Consider the following 14,471-nt stretch of genomic DNA (forward strand, 5'->3'; position numbering starts at 1 on the left):
GCATCTTAGTCATATCCTGGAGATAATTTTGTGAAATGGGCTTACGTGGTGTCAGTATAGAACCTTTTTTTGAGAATCACGAGTTTCTGAAGTTGCGAGTCTGACTAGACATTTTTATGCTGCAGTCTGAGCACCTGACGTGTCTGCAGGTGGATTTTTGCTGAAAATGCTGTGATGAGTCCGGTTGCTGACTCTTTTCCTCTAGTGGTGATTGCTCACAGTTTTTGCAATATCTGGAAATGTTGACCATGGCAACATGTAAGGGGTTGCTTTCTGGCCGTGTCCAATCGAGGAAAAGTTGCGGTGGCAAAATTCCGTAACTATACATGTGGCATTTATGGGGAAAACGCGGGGGTTATGTATATCATGCATATATTATGTGCTTTGTTTAATGGGGCAAAGTTCACTTATTGTTGTTATCTTTATTTTTTCTTTTTTTTCATTGCCTACGGAAGATGTAAATTGTTGGGCTTTGTGAATTGCATGAAATGGGCGTTTGACATTAAGCCTCATTAACATTAATTGTGTGAGCAGTGAGAGGTTCTTGCTGTCATACATTAGAGAGTTTTTACTGATTTTGTGGGTTGTTGAAATCTCAGAGCTTGAGAGAACATTTTTGATAATTTCGGGGCTGGGCTTGTTACGCGATTTTTTTTTCTTGGGCTCATTACTTTATTCTTTTTTTTTTTTTACTAGTGAGAATTTGTGAGTTTGAAATGTGATGACAGAAGTCCATGGAGTTACTGTGAGTTCTGGAGTGTGCGTGCTGGTGTGTGAATTTGGTGAAGTTTTTTTTTATTATTATTGGAGAATTAAGTTAGAGAACTTAATATTTTTCTTTGCGGGTTTGTGATAATGACTTATGATTTAGTGATCCTTAGAGTTCCATCACGAGTTGAAGTTAGAAATGAGTTCAGTGGTCATATTAATGGAGTTAATTAGGAGACGTTCAGTTAGTATTTTTGGGAATTTTTGAAGTCATTATTTGATAGAAGTATGTCTGGGGTTAGTTCTGTTTTGATTGACCGATGACGTGACTGTCATACTTAAATACACCATAATCGTCGTTCCCCGACGCTAGCAAGACGCCCACCAGCCGTTGCAGAGATGTTGCTGTTGTGTGCCTACTTAAAGAGAGTTTCTACAAGTCTACAGAGTTCTGCAGTGCTTTTGGGTCTACAGAAGCCATTGGATGTCTTACGCAGGGAGACGTTTCGCCTTCCTACACGGTGTTTCTACGAGTCTGTGCAGGCAGTTGCAGGCAAAGAGGGATATTCAAGAATCCAAAATGAGGAAAGTTTCTACACCCAATTGTCTTTGGAGATGAAGTGTGATAGACATTACTTTGTGCTGCCAGAGCTGAGCAGTTATTACTATATTTTGTGTTTTGAGCCGGCCAATGTGTTTTTTTTTATATATGAGCTGTTTCATGTGGCCTGTGGCTAGGCTGGGATGGTGGCCGAGCTAATCTGTAAAAGGGAGGAATGTGCAGACTTATCATTTTTAACTTCCCATGGAGACAGAGTCCGAGCGACAGCTTAAGAAAGCTGATAACTCTTTTCTGGGATGGTGTGACATTAAGATGCTTACGAAGCAGGTCAATGGTCGTCCTGTAGGTATGTGAGTTCGAGAGATGACTTTGAAACCAGTTGAAAGTGGTTTCTGGGTGTGGACGAAGGGCTAAAGTTTGTCTGTACGTGTACGAGCTATGTCCGTTCATAACGGCAGGTATTAGGCAGAATGAGGGAGACGGCTGCCTTGGGGAGAAAAGGCAAGATGCCGGAATAGCTCTGCGAAAGTTATATTTGTTTCAGTGTGTGATATTCCAAGCTGCAATGGGTAAGAATTATTGTGATTTAGCCAAAGGGATGGCTTGTTTCTGTTTTTGACATTTTGTAAAGAAGTTCTATTTCATTTAATCTTTTGACTTTGTCTTTACAATTATGTGTGCTCACTAGTGTGCTCTCCTGTCTTTTAAACAGGCAGATCTAGTGGAGGGGACTAAGTGTCCTAGTGGAAGGGACTAAGTATCCTAGTGAGGGGGCTGTGTCCTGTTGTGGAAGGGATTATATTTTGGAGAGGAGATAATTGGTGTTTGACTATTACTGATTAAGACTATTATTTACCGGGGGTTGTCTGTGAGACTTGAACTGTGAGCTATCATTCTATCAATTATCCTGAGAGAACCTGAATTATTCAATTAGTACTTTACTTTGAATAAACATATATTTTGTAGCTCCGACTCTGATTTGGTGACCTCAGATAATGGAGTGGAGAGAGATGAAGAAGAGAGAGACGAGAGAGAGAGAAGAGAGAAGAGGAGGATAGAAGAGAGAGAGAGAGAGTAAGTGTTACCAGACTTAGTTCGCCTTCAGCTCTTGGCTAAACACTTACCAAATATGAAAAAAACGGGGGCGATGCTCTCGTTGTTTAGAGTGGTGGCAAGTGGTGGTCGAACGAAAAAGCCTTTTGTGAGATTGGTATCAGCTATAAAATGCTGTTTTCAGAGTGTCTGATAGTGGGAATGTGTTATATTTCAGTTAGTAACTTATGGGGGTTAAGGTGTGTCCATCCGTGGGTATGGTACTGAGCCACTTAGGTATGTTTCTGATTGGAGATCATTCCACACTGAAATTGAATCTTTACAAGATTATTTTTTTTATTAACTCGTACCCTACGGAGGTATTTTATAAAATGGTAAACAAATTACTTAACTTGAACTTCACGGAAAATACCCCTTCCTTTGATGTACCAAAATATCCATATACGCCACTATTCCATATTTTTTTAAAAAATAAATTAGGAGACCGTATCAAGAAAATTATTGAAAAAGAGTTCGGAAGTCTCAAAGTTAATTTAATACCTATTAATCCTCTCAAATAGGCTCAACTTCTTAGTCATAAATAGAATTTGCAACCATTTATGCGATCCAATATTATTTACAAATTTACTTGCCCGGGGTGTCCCGGTACTTACTTTGGATCGACGAAACACTTGTTGCAAGTTCGATATTCTTGTCATTTGGGAGTGAGCTACAGAACTGGCCAGAGGATAACCAACCCTGAATTTTCTAATATAAGAAATCATGCAGCTCTCTGTAAAATTGAAATTAACAAAAAACATTTTTCGATAATTGACAATAGTCTTTACATATCATGCACCTCGTTCCTTCCCTCAATTCTAGTCAATCCTCTACTAGATCTGGGCAAATGACGGTCCTACAGCCATTCCTTTCTTGTCCTTCACTTTATTAAGGTTAACATTCCTTTTTAACCAAATAATTTCTTCAATTTTAATGTCACCTTGTAAATAATTTTAGTATTTTAGCTTTTAACAATAATTTTTATGAATAACTTTAGTATTTTATGTTTTCCTTTTTAAAGTAGCATGTAAACTTTAATTATATATTTTCTATAAATGTGAACTGATTTTACATTACAGACTGATGATGTCAGGATGACACGAAATTCCTTAATTGATCTTCTGAGTTTCGGTAACCCTCTGATGTCTATATATATATATATATATATATATATATATATATATATATATATATATATATAGAATAATATATGGTATATATATATAATATATATATATACTTATATAATATATGATAATATTATGTATGTATGTATGTATGTATGTATGTATGTATGTATGTATGTAGTATGTATGTATGTGTATGTATGTATGTATGTATATGTTTATAATATATATATATATATATATATATTCTATATATATATATATCATGATATTCTTAACTCATTTCATTCCATTTTCATGTTAGCTATTTTTGGGGAATAAAATGTATATTTTTGTAATAGCGGCAGAGAGGTGACACTTGAAGGGAACAATGGAAGGTAGGTTACGTTTCCCAGTTAGGAGTTCTCTCCAGTTATTTAAATGAGCGTCATTTTGACCCCCGTAAGATATATATATATATATATATATATATATATATATATATATATATATATATATATATATATATATATATATATATTATATATATATATATATCTTACGGGGGTCAAAATGACGCTCATTTAAATAACTGGAGAGAACTCCTAACTGGGAAACGTAACCTACCTTCCATTGTTCCCTTCAAGTGTCACCTCTCTGCCGCTATTACAAAAATATACATTTTATTCCCAAAAATAGCTAACATGAAAATGGAATGAAATGAGTTAAGAATATCTCCCCCACCCCCACAAAAAAAAAAAAAAACATGTGAAACTATCATATTCTTTCCAAAATCATATATAAGTAAGTAGCCCCTCCTATCTCTTTCTGTCCAAAAATTCATAATCTATCAAAATTCAACACAAGTCTAGAGAAATCCCATTTTTCTATATGGTGACCTCGAATCCCTCTGAAAATGAGAATATAATTATCAAAAATGAAATGTTAAAGTTCGTCAATAAATGAGTGTTGCATGCCACTGCCCTTTCTCTAGAACTGAACTCAATGTCACTACGTAAAGATGTGTAACTTTTTCCAAAGACTTTCAATTTTTCCTTTTTCGACTTCTCCTATGCCAGAATTTCTTGTGGCCACTACGACAGTTTGTCGTCTAATAGCCCCATTAATTCACATGCTAGAGATTATATCTCATTTACTGTGACCCACATACGTATGTATGCCCATCAACAGACTTATGGATACATGCATGCTACTTAACTTACAAACGCATGTAAGCTAGTCTGTTCGCATGTCATCGGTAACTTTTCCCGTGGTTATCTCATGCCTCTGGAATGTATTCACCGTCTCATTTATGCACACGGCATGTTTTCTATTTGTTTTTGATCTCAGCATTTCCGAGGAATCCAGCATTTGAACCTCTCTCTAACCGGCAAGAGCTAAGGCTTATCAACCCCCACTTATTTTAATATATATATGTCTGTTCCCTCTACCATAGTCTTAAGATGGCTCGGCCACCTATATGTGTGGACCCCTGTCGCACACTACATTGGCTGCTGGTTTATACTAGTTCATAATGTCTTTTAATTTGCCACATGATTTAGAGCTAGTTCTGTTGCTGGGGTTCTCCTACTCTGTCGGCTGCATACAAGTTTGATGGCTTCTGCAACGCATATTGACCATCATTATCGCTACCATTACTGCAATCACTGGAACTGTGTAGTGTTCGTTGAAGGAAAATTCGTCTCTAGTGTAGGCGGAACTTCAACCTCCTCGTGATCCCCATGTAAGTGTTTCATGGATGCCTTTGTCGAAGAATTGCAGATCCCGGCTGAGCACATGAACTATCTCGAAACGACTCTGCATGAGCCATTATTAAGGGTCTGTGACCCCTTTAGGCGTATACTAACACCCTCGGTGTAGATTCGACGTCTTCTGATGAAGGAATCGTAACCGCCACCTCGTTGCCGACTTGAAATATTCCATGACTCTATGCAAGTGTGTCCTGCACCCGCCTCATAGAAGTATTCTAGACTCCTGATTTGTCCCATAATTTATCCTGAGATGACCCCTCGATGATATCTCGTCCTTGAAATGGCGACCCGTGACATCGTCGCCTGTGTGAAGATCTGACCTCTGGCGCAGTAGATCATAAGTTGTTTTCCGTTGTCACCACTCATGTGAGCTTTTGAATTCTCTAAAGTCATCGTGTGTCCGTGTTTCGTCATTAATAGGTTCTAACTGACCCCTTGACAAGTCTACATGAACTTAAAAAAAATAGTGTCTTGCTTTAACACACGAATCTGTCATGAACTAACATACCCAACCTCATAGTCAATTATTAAAGACTGATATTTCTTACTAAAATAAATATGGACTTTATCTACTGACCCTTTTTAAACTAACTGGGAGAGTTTTTATCACCAACTGACCACTCATTATTAATCCCGTATCTGACAAGTATACCATCAAAAACCCCATAATGTTTATACAGCAAAACCCCTGTAGTGTTTATACAGCTAACCTCCATCAGACATAATGTTGAATATCCCTTCTATCTTACGTATCCCAAGATAAATTCTACCTCCTCTCTATAATAGAAATCCTACGTAAAGGTAACATACAAACCGCTTAGTCCTGATTACAAGTTTCCCTTGTAAAAAAAGTAATTTTCCCCATTACAAAATGTATAAAGAAAAAAAAATAATCCAACTCTTTCCCATTACAAAATGTAGTATGTATCGCCACACAAATTGCTTACGCAACATATCAGTAACATATCCCAAATGAGCCCTTAAAATTTTTCACCATGGAATATTATCATCAACATTCCTGAAAGCAGTGCAAACCTCTGAGTAATCAACCCCAAAAGAAAATATCAACAATTGGTCTCATCCGAGACACCACAGCATTGTCAGCACTCAACCACCTATGTATGCAACAAGTGCTCAAATCGCACTATTGACTTGTCTAGTCAGACTCGTAAACCCAGAAATCATCATTCCTCCAAATGGGCCGAAAAACATCCATTTAATCCTCGCTGGGAATCCTCAATAAATCCTCAATTAATCTTCACTGATACTACAGAATCACATTAAACCTCAAAATTATCCTCATGATATCCTCATTGTCTCAAATATAAAATAACCATACATATAAAATATCCACCACAGGCTAAATCCCAAAGCCATTTGACCACCTATATACCTCAAAGTAAACCATTTGTGATATAACACCCAAGAAATCACCTCATCGGGTTATAAACCATAGAAAATCACAATCCACAAATTATCCATAGCAATTATATACTGCCATATTTAACCACTGGTGAATATAAGCTCATACAATATAACACCTTACCAGGGCCCCGTAAAACCACAATGCACCAGCGCCACCCCCCAAGAGCAATAATACCACAAAGAACCACAATCACCCCCATTTGGTTCATAAAACCACAGACTACCACCAAAATCATAGCCACAAAAAATTCACCACCAAAAGTCTTCACAAGACGAACCCTTTATAATATTTCCCAACTCCACGGTATTTTCCCATATTTTTCACCGCGTTTTTCCATTATGAAAATTTCCTCGGGTTTTTATGCCAAATCGCCGCAGTTTGCGCATAAGAAAATGGTAAAAGAATGAAAGAAAAAAAATGTTACATCAAACTGATTTATCACATTTCGTCATCCATTTGCAAAATCTGGAAAAAAAATACAACTGCGCGATATTACCTTCTTATTATTTACCTATCTTTTCAATTTTGATATGCGAGCTAATTTCGACCGACCTGTCTTTTCATCTGTTTCCTGTCTTTTCTTCAATAACTCCAAAAGGACCCTCAAACTTTGGACCTAACTTGTAATTTAGTTCATTTCTCACATTGACTTTTAGGAATACATTGTCTCCAATAGCAGTTTTAACATATAATGATTTCTCGTTGCTTCTTTCCACAATTTCTCGGGTCGTAGCCTCAAGATTACGGCTGAGACAAGCATGTCTCTCCTTTGCTGTGGAAATTAATGCTTCAATTGTATCTTCTCCATGATGAGGTATACTTAGCAAATCAAATGTGCCTCGTGCTTGGCAACCAAATAATGCTTCGAGTGGAGACATTTCAATGGAATCACTGACCACAGTATTGATGTTATGTCTAACTATATCTATATATCTATCCCACTTTCTATCGTTTCCTCCTACAGTCTTCCTGAGTGCTTCGAGCACTTTCCTGTTTGCTCGTTAACATAACCCATTTGCCTTAGGTCTGTATGGAATAATTGTAACTTTCTGTATCCCCATGACTTCTGCCAAACATTCTAAAGTCTTGTTTATAAATTCTCTGCTCTGCCATTGTCCATCAACAAAACCTCGGGTGAGCCATATCTGCAGATGACACCATTGAAAAATGCTATAGCTACTTCTTCGGTTATTTTATGCTTAAGTGGAAAAATTTCTACTATCCTCGTTAGTACATCTATTATTACCAACAGGTACTTATTTGCATATCTTGATAAGCAAAAATTTCCTAAGATATCCACATGCATTCTCTGGAAAGGTCTACTTGATATCGGATATGACCCTAATTTGCAAGAAGTCCCTTGCGGGTTTGCCAGCATTGCACACTGTACAGTTTTTCACAAAATTTTCCACATCTTTTTCCATATTTTTACAAATATACTTATTACGCATCTCATTATACGTTTTTTTCTATCCCCAAATGCGGACTACCAAACCAAATATATACTATATCCAAAACTACTGGAATTAGGACTTTCGGAATTACGATCTGTGTTGCGTCTCCTTTACTTTCACTAGTCCTTAATTTATATTTAATTTTCCTGACCAACAGATTACCTACTAATTCTAAACCGGAAAAAGGTAACTTATAACCTTTCTTGACTGGTCCTCTATGAGAATGCTTTTGCGTCTGCGAAAATTTCATCCTCATCTTGCCTTTGCTCTATGAGACTTGTATCCCATTATATAGAATCACTAGTAACCACCCCAACTTGAAATCCTTCCGTATCATGAAAACTTCTACGAAAGGCATCTGCGACTTCATTTAATTTGTCGTCTATATATTTGAGCTTTGCATCGAAGTCTCTGATAGTTAAGAACCATCGAGCTCTTTTGGGTGACAAATCGGGTTTATTAAAAAGATCCAATAATGGCTTCTGGTCTATAAGAACTTCTACTTTTCTCCCCCCACAGTAACATTTTAAAATGACCCAAACTTGATACTATTGCAAATGCTTCTTTATCTACGGTCGCCATTAGTCTTTCATTGCTACCCTTTGTCCTAAATTTCCTACTGTAGAAAGCAATGGGATGGATCTTCCCATCAAATTTTTGCATAAGGCAAGCACCTATACCCCCTGACTGGCATCAGGCACTAATGTGAACGGTTTGCTGAAATCTGGAAATTTTAGGACTGGAGGATCATTAATGCATCCTTAAGTTTCTGAAAGCTACTTGTTGTGGGTCGCCCTAATGAAATTGAATGTCTTCCCGCAATACATCTGTTAGAGGAGCTGCTATGTTAGAAAACCCTTTCAGAAACCTACGAAAATACCCCGCCATCCCCAGGAATGACTTATTAATTTGTTTTTTTTGATTTCGGGGTAGGAAAATCTGCAATTGCTTTGACTTAATCATCATTTACTCTAACTCCCTCTTTAGATATGACATGACCTAAATATGTAGTTTGCTTCTTCAAGAAGGGTCACTTAGCTAGCTTAATTTTCAATCCTGCTAACCTAAGTCTTTTAAGTACTTCCTTAAGCACTTCTGTTGTAATTAATATATCATCCATATACAGAAAAACATTTTTACCCAATATCCTGTGCAAAACTGTGTTTACTAACCTCGTAAAGGTCATAGGACTGCCTGACAAACCAAAAGGCATCCGCGTAAATTCATAGTGTCCCTTGGGCACTGAAGAAGCAGTATATTCCTTGCTATTTTCACCAAGAGGGACCTGCAAAAAGCCCTGCACTAAATCAATTGAGCTATAAATATTATGTTCCCCAATTTCTACAAAAAGATCCGGTATGCGACTGGGTAACGGTCAGGAATTGTTTTCTCGTTCAAACATCTAAAATCGACACATGCCCGGACAGAACTGTCCTTCTTAGGCACTGCTAGCAGAGGAAAGTTGTATGGAGATGCACCACTAAGTCTAATGATTCCTTCCTCTACCCATTTACTAATCTCTTTTTTCTACCTGTTCTCTGATTTTTGAAAGGTATGCAGTAAGCAGGAATAAAAATGGGTTTCATACCTTCCTCTAAGTTCACCTTATGTTCTAACATTAGTCAGTCCCAGTTTATCCCCTAATAAAGCTACCATGTCCCCAAACTCTGCCAAAAGTTCGCTTACCGCTTCTATATGCTCTTTATAGTCTGCATTAGCTAAATGTTCTCTAGATATTTTCTTCCTTGATTGCATTTCTGCCTCTGAAAACTCAGTTTTCCTCTCTACAATGGCCACTGAACCACTGTCACAGCTCCAATCATGGAGTTCTACCACATATGTATTCTTCTGGTATTGCCTAACTGTATCATTACAGTTCAATAATTCCACCCATGTAACACCAGTGTTTGATACTCTATTCACCAATACGGTGCTAATAACCCCTCTTAGTTTCTCGCTACCCTCAATTATGCATACTTCCTTGGGCTTTTTCACTTCCCTCAGTCTGACTTTTACCATAGTCCTTGTACCTGGAATTAAAATTAAAATAACATCCTCTAGTAAAACATTTATATTTGTGGTTAGTACTTTGCTGTTCCACGTCCCCCATAAATATCATTGCATCTACCAGGACCCCATTGTTAGTATCAGTAATAATATCAGTATTAGTATCAGTATCAGCATCACCACCCATACCACCATTGTTAAAACCATCAAAACTGTTACCACCGTGGCCCTCAATATCCTGTTTATCATCACCAACACCTCTGCTGTTATTCCCCATTTCATCAGTGTGGGTACCGGTATCACCACTCCCCATATCCTTGGTATCATTACCATTAACACCGCCAAAAGCGCCCCCATAATGGTATGGACCAATATCCTGTGTCTTATACATGCAGGATGGCCCAGTAAAAGTCTGTTGCCCAATGCAACCCCTTTTATAACCAAAAATGGTTCTATTAACACACTATCACCAAGAATAAACTGAATTCTGATAAACCCAGGATATTTACTCTATGGGCTTGCACATCACACACCGTCTCCGTTGAGGGTTTCAAAGGATATTGGGAGAACATGGACTGATACAGATCATGGTCCATTAAATTCACAGAAGATCCTGCATCCTCCACTGTTCCATTTACTATCGGCCTGGGCTCTGGGGCATCCCCCACGAGACCAAAATGGCACGTACAAATCATCTGTACCCTTTTTGGTGAACCACTTTCCAAAACTTTCACAGATCCCTTTGCCCTTTTGAGTGACCGGCCTGGAAAGTTCTCGTATTATAACTCACGAATTTCTGAGGTGTAGGTCTCGCATCCCTCCGTATCTGAGACAGACAAGCCTGCCAACAGTGATCCTTACTTTTGCATATTCTACAATATTTGACTCTACATACTTTCTTTGTGTGTCCTGGTTTATTACAATTTTAGCAATGCAACTGCTGTTGCCCTTGATCAATTGATCCTCTCTTATATTCCACTTTTGCACACAAACGAGGAGAAGGAAAATCTAAGTCTCTTTGCATCGTATACCTTGGACTGGTCCCATTAAAAAATGTACTATCCACCGTGGGACATTTGCACATATGTTTCTTAATTTGGGAATAAATCAGTTCCTCATCTGATGTAGGTTCAATCTTTTCATCAAAACTATCTACAATGGCATCCAGGATGTTGTGTAGAAGCTGAGCGAAATGCATCAATTTATGGAAATTATCGAGTGAGATATTATTCCCATTTACCCCATGTGGAATTTTTCAATTGCTGTATCTATTCTCCCACTGAGTCAAAAAGTTTTGAGCTATGCTCAATAAGGCTTGTTGTCCCTTTTTTAATCTTGTACAATCCCCTTAAATCTCTCACCATATCTCCGTGTTCCTTTGACACATAAGCCGCCCTTAGAAATGCTTGTAATTCGGTCCACATCCGACATTTTGTGTACTGAAAACTACGGCATCTAAACGACAAATCCCCTTTATTGAAATCTAACAAGGCTTTTGCCTCTGTGAACGCCTCTGCATCGTTCTTAATTCCCTTGGTGTTTAGTTATTCACTCCCTCAATAACAATTTGCACTAATTGGGACAGAACGCCATCAACATCCCTCAAAAGGGCTAACTCCTACATTAATGTTAGTTATCTTATGCACCAAAGTGTTATGTATGCTAGACGTTATGTAACGAGCGCGGGAAATCTTAGCTCCGCAGACACGTTCAGTTCAGAGCTATTGCACTATGTTGCATAATGCGTAAATGTTATAAGCATAACCAATTATTATTGTGTAAGTATCGAGTCCGACACAGAGGCTTCGATCTTATCAATTCTACCTCATGTATGCAGGATATGATTCTTTATTGTGTATAGACCTTCGATGCTCATATGTTTGTTATGATTCTATTATATACGCTTATTGTATTTTGTATATTCAACTACCCGCCTTCTTCAATGTAGTTTAAGCCAATAAACACCAGCAACAAGACATTGCTTTATTATCGCCCTTCATCCCGGAACCTCGGCGACGAGAAATGGAATATTACCTCCAATACTAAAACACCATCTTTCCCTCTACCTACAGGTAAGAGTGAAGAATTGTCGTATGGTCATATAACTAAAGCAGACCCAAAATAATGACGACAAAACACAAAGTCTGACTCGTACCTGCTTCGTCCATTTTTGCCTCCTTTATGGGAACTCTTATGATTTAGGATTCGCCCTGACCTCAATAACATCGATATATTTATGCCCACACAAACCACCAACACAAAAGTAATAATATATCATTCACCAATAAAAGAAAAAATAGACATGCACCAATTTCCCGTAAACTGCTATTGCTTCGAGTTGCTGCCTCGCAGATTCAAGGTCGATCAGCTGATCGTAACTGTTTCAAGGTCATGAGCTGGTCTATAGAAAACAGGAAGAACCCAGTGAGAGAGAGAGAATGTACCGCCGTTCTCCCTTCTGAGAAAAATTAGCTTAGCTAAGCACTGTTCACACAGTAGCCTCTCTCTCATGCCACATACAAAATTGAAACATTTTGTGCTACTCTTACTAATGCATTGCAATTACAACCAACCCACTAATGTCCGTTGAATCCCGAGGGACATGAAAACGAAATACACTTGTGAGCAAATTAACACCAAGAAAACAAAAACAAAACAAAAACAAAAGTATACTTTCACACTTACTCATCACAGGTTTCGGCACATCAAACACGAAGTTGATTGCACTCGCCTTAGCGAGAGTAATATTCAGTTACACTTGCAACCACTCGTAATTAATTCCTGTTATCATATATCCCCTTTCCCCCAAGAAACACAGAAACACGTTCTACACTTAAAAACTAGCTAACATCATTGGCAAACGCCAGCTACCCGGCTGAAGTCCGCTGACTACCAGTTAAATTCCCCCCTAAATCAACAGTCAGTTGCCAATATACATAATCATAACCACTTTTTTTCCAACATATGCCTACTCTATTTAATCCTAGTCTCTCCGGAAACGTAACGTATAGGCTTGAATGCCCTTTTTCCTCGGCCACCAATCTCTTAAATAATTGGAGAAAACTCCTAACTAGGAAACGTAACCTACCTTCCATTGTTCCCTTCAAGTGTCACCTCTGAAGCTAGCTGTATATCAAATATCACACTCTAGGCAAATTGAAGCTCCCACTATTATAAAAATATACTTTTTATCTCCCAGAAATAGCTAACATAAAAATGGAATAAAATGAGTTAAGAATATCTCAAGAAAAAAAAAAAAAGAACGTCAAACTATCATATTCTTCCCAAAATCATACTTAGGTAAGTACCCCCTCTTATCTCTTTCTGTCCAAAGATTCATAGTCTATCAAAAGTCAACACAAGTCTAGAGAAATCTCATTTTTCTGAAAATGAGAATATTATTATCAAACAATGAATGTTAAAGTTCGTCAATAAATGAGTGTTGCATGGCACTCCCCTTTCTCTAGAACTGAACTCAATATCAGTGCGTAAAGATATGGAACTTTTTCCAAAGACTTTCACTTTTACTTTTTTCGACGGAACTTCAAGCGCCTTCTCCTATGCCAAAATCTCTTGTGGCCACTACGACAGTTTGTCGCCTAATAGCCCCGTTAATTCACATAGTAGAGATCATATCTCATTTACTGGACCCACGTATGTATGTACGCCCACCAACAGACGTACGGATACACGAATGCTACTTAACTTACAAACGCATGCATACTAGTCTGTTCGCATGTCCTTGGTAACCTTTCCCGTGGTTATCTCATGTCTCTGGAATGTATTCAAGATCTCGTTTATGCACATGGCGTGTTTTCTATTTGTATTTGATCTCAGCATTTCTGAGGAATCAGCATTTGCACCTGTCTCTAACCAGCAAGTTATCACCCCCCTCTTATTTTTAATATATATGTCTGTTTCCTCTACCAGTGCTTAAGATATTAAGATATATATATATATATATATATATATATATATATATATATATATATATATATATATATATATATATATATATATATCTTAAGGCACTGGTATATATATATATATATATATATATATATATATATATATATTACGGCATTGGCAGGAAAATAAATTAAAAATAAATGAGGTCGATAACCTTATTGACTGTACAGCATTGTGTGTTTGGTGTTTGAGACAAGTGCAAAATAATGAATTCCTCAATTAAGATGCTGATATGAGACAAATCTTAACATTACAATCGCATTAGGGAGATCGCAGGTGCGCAAATGACTTGAATAGTGGAAAGATCTGGTGACTGTGATGTCAGAGGTGAAGTGAGTTCACATGAAATGGAAAAAGCACATACACGGGAACAGA

At 37.6% G+C, this 14,471-nt stretch overlaps 1 protein-coding gene and 1 long non-coding RNA gene across 3 annotated transcripts in view; one reads left to right on the forward strand and one right to left on the reverse strand.

The window, feature by feature from the left end:
* Positions 1-14,471, reverse strand: part of LOC135217990 (WW domain-containing oxidoreductase-like) — a 294,208-nt gene that overhangs the window by 13,723 nt on the left and 266,014 nt on the right. The gene's annotated exons all lie outside the window — the stretch shown is intronic.
* LOC135217991 (uncharacterized) overlaps positions 11,807-14,471 on the forward strand; it is a 48,727-nt gene continuing 46,062 nt past the window's right edge. For both annotated transcript variants that reach the window (XR_010315254.1, XR_010315255.1), the window contains exon 1: positions 11,807-12,199. This is a non-coding gene — a long non-coding RNA (uncharacterized LOC135217991). The remainder of the gene's footprint in view (positions 12,200-14,471) is intronic.

The sequence above is a fragment of the Macrobrachium nipponense genome, chromosome 9 (genome assembly GCF_015104395.2).
Source record: "Macrobrachium nipponense isolate FS-2020 chromosome 9, ASM1510439v2, whole genome shotgun sequence".
Classification (NCBI taxonomy): Eukaryota; Metazoa; Arthropoda; class Malacostraca; order Decapoda; family Palaemonidae; genus Macrobrachium; species Macrobrachium nipponense.